Raw genomic sequence first — 3,411 nt, 5'->3', positions numbered from 1 at the left:
CCTTTAGTGCACGCGTGGGGCTGGCTTGCTCTGCCAGCCGCAGCGGGGTGCGCTGCAACCCCATTTCTGGATGCCTCCTCCCCGTGACACCCTGGCCCGGGACTCAACGCCCAGGATGCCTAGGTACCGCGGAAGGAGGTCAGCTGCTTTTGGGAAACTCTTGCTTTAAGTCTTGGCCTTCATTGCGGCTTGTCTATGGCCAGATAAAGGCCAGAGAACAAGCGTTACACTGATTACCTGCGGGCTAAGACCTAATTTCCTCTCTTGTTATGCAGGATTTCGTTCACGCTAATAAAGAATACAGCACTAGTGTAATATTTCAATAAGCAGGACTGAATAATAGGCTGTCCCTCTGAAAAGCCTTTGCGGGGCACATCCCTCAATCCCCACTGCAGTGTATAACGGGCTGGCGGAGATAAACTGACTGACAACCTCAAGCAACTTCACTAAGCTACCAGAACTCAAGCATCTCAACTGATTTCGGCAAACGAGCAAAAGACAAAAAACTTGAAGAAATTTGTTCTCTTGTTCTTTGTTCTTTGTTCTCTTGTTCTTTTGTCCAAAATTGTTCTACGCTCAACCTCAGTAGCGCCGGCACTGCGACCCTAAGGGTTGGGAGAGGAGACGGCTTCGCATGCTGTAATGCCTTTGCACGAAGTCTCATGCCAGCCTCTCGTGTAGTCATAACGATACACAGTTCCCAAAGCAATATCTGTGTATTGTCATTAAGTGCTGACTCAATAAGTATCAGTCTGCGCTCCCATTCACTTCCACTGCTCGACCAATCCTCACTCTTGCATAAGGAGCACGGCATTTTTGCTGTGGTTGTAGGGAGTATTCGCTACGTACGCCATATAATGAATCATGCAGAATTTCGATTTGGTTGCTATGCAGTCGCGTCCATCCGGCAGCAACACTCCTTATTCCCGCCTGGTGACAACCAGCAGCGCGCGGACGAGCTCTTGCTGAATTGGCGGAGGAATCCTACCAAACTTGTCACTTAGGCAAAGTAGAAGTTTTTGGAGTTCCTCGAAAGGGTTTTCAAACACCAAAGTGCTCTTTATTAGAATCTATGAAAATTCACAATCATGCGGAATCAGTTAGAGCTTCACGGTTCTTCCTATTAAAACCAAAATTGATAGACATGAAGTGGGACGACGCTGATTAATTCAATGACTTTATTTCCCTTACCTGAGCCATTAAGCTCTTTACATCGCTCTCGTTGAGGCCGCAAACATAATCTATCAAGCATTTGTAACGTAGGCCATACTGTAGATCTGTTCTCATAATCTCGAGAAGCGTCTCCACATGGGCAAACGCTGAATCGTTTGCACTGCCACTGGACTCCTCTCTAGCCTCGCTGAGTTCATCAGCTGTTGTTGCCAACAGATCAGAATACCAGGCTTCAATAAAATCGGCAAATTCCGCTCGTCTACAAGATTCAGCTCCCTGCCGGAAGAAGTAAGGGGCAAAAAAGCATGCTGGAAATGACGACGTTGAAGTTTTCCGTGACAGTCAGATACATAGCGCTTGGAGATGAAGGCGCATGCACTGAACGAACGCCTGTTGGGGAGCACGATAAGTCCTTGATTAAAGTGTATACTTTTTCCCGCGCGAGAAAAGGCAACTCAGCATGTATGAGACAGTTACCCTCAAGGCATCGACCACAAGGTGTTTCTGATATTGCTTGCTTCGCCTTATATGCTGCATTACGCGCAATTGGGTCCCCGAGTCAAAAAAACAGCGTAGTGTCTGAGCAGAAAAGAATAGCATATGCATCGCTGCCTTGCGGATCCTTGGCATGGTACCTTCCATCGGAGTTGCCATTGTATTCAGCCCTAAATACGCCCCTGTAGCAATCCAGACGGACCATCCCCTACAAGCATGGGACTATTTAACTCCTTGTCAAGCCAAATATCCATTGCAAATAAGCTTACCCTAGTATCAAGCAGAACTGTAAGGTTGCGCCTTGCGGTTTCGCGTGCTTCATTACGAGCCCTAAGGCTTTCCTGAAAATTCCGTTCGGCACACCTTTTCGTCAGTCTCAAATTAACTCTCCTTTACTTAAACGTAGTTATTCGATAGCACATCAAGGGTATTTCGTTCCTTCAACTGTGAAAACCTTCACCCGTATTCTGCTTAATGCCATTTCCGTGACTTTAGGCCCACGGGACGTAACCAGACTTTCGGAGTTCTCAAAACTAAATTGCTGTGCAGGATGCATGGCTTGAAGTCCTGAAGGCAACACATTTAGAAAAGGGCTCTACGTACTCAAGTTGGGATAGCGGTGCACGTGCACGCAGATCTCATACAACGCATAAGCCCGGATGCCAAGCATTGCGAAAGCACATTCATCCTGCCAACATAGTTACGTGGGTGGTCAGCAATATTATGTCAAAGAGGAGATCAACAGAAGTTCTTGCTTCCGAGCCGCTGGAACGTATGGAACACCGATTTTTACGTCTTACGGATCCTCCTAACCCGAGCGGTTCGACTTAGTTGGCTCTCCTCCATGGTCTTTATATCAGAACGTTGTGCTTCATTCCTGGCAGCCAGCTGTTGCAGTTGTTGCCGAAGGAAGTATGGAGTAAGGGTGCTTCTACCTGCAGCACCTGGGACCTGAGCAGCACCTGGGGGAGCTGTTGAACCTTCGTTCTTCCAGGAAGTTCTGTTGGCTAAAGATTTCCGGACCCCCCCGCTAGAAGGCGATCGAGATGCTTTGTAAATTGTCCATCCAGCCATCTGAATCAACTTCCGCGAAGCCCAAAACGCCTCATCTGCCTTAGAAAGCAACTTTTCTAGCTTTGCAGGGGCTTGCAAAAGGGTAGTTGTAGTGTTGGCAGTGTTGTTGCTGTTGTCGCCGCACTCGACATTCTCCTGCTGAGAGACAAGAGTCGTTGGAGCGTTCGCTGCCAAACATAAAAACGCATTCTTGAAGACACATGATACACATCTTTCCGTTTTTACTGTTGGATGGACTCCGCGCTCCTTTATGTTTTCGCGAAACGTTCGTTTTTCTCGTTGCACCAGTGATCTTTCCCTTGACGCATTCAGAACAGTTCGTATTGGCAAACGCTAATGGGACGCTAAGATCTGCAGTTTACTGCGACGTGCCTCCTGCAGCTTCGGTGGCTACCTCCTTGAGGCGGCGACGGCCTTCAATAAACTCCTTTAGGGTTGGCAACCGCCTTGTACTGCTCACGCAAGATGACGAAGCTTTGTTCTCTAGAGCGTCCAGCTTCAACCTGACGCAGAGATCAGAGTATTTGGGTTTTAAACTGACATGCCAACTCAGTTTTCAGTGCTCATCGGAGGCCGTCTGCAACTTGCCTGGGGATGTTAGGCCTGAAGATGGACTTTTCAGGTGACTTGGATATGGCAGCCTCTAAAGTTTGCCATTGTGAGGCCAAA

Source organism: Eimeria mitis, genomic scaffold, assembly GCF_000499745.2.
Source record: "Eimeria mitis Houghton genomic scaffold, Emh_scaff856, whole genome shotgun sequence".
Taxonomy (NCBI): domain Eukaryota; phylum Apicomplexa; class Conoidasida; order Eucoccidiorida; family Eimeriidae; genus Eimeria; species Eimeria mitis.
This window is presented reverse-complemented; position numbering follows the sequence as displayed.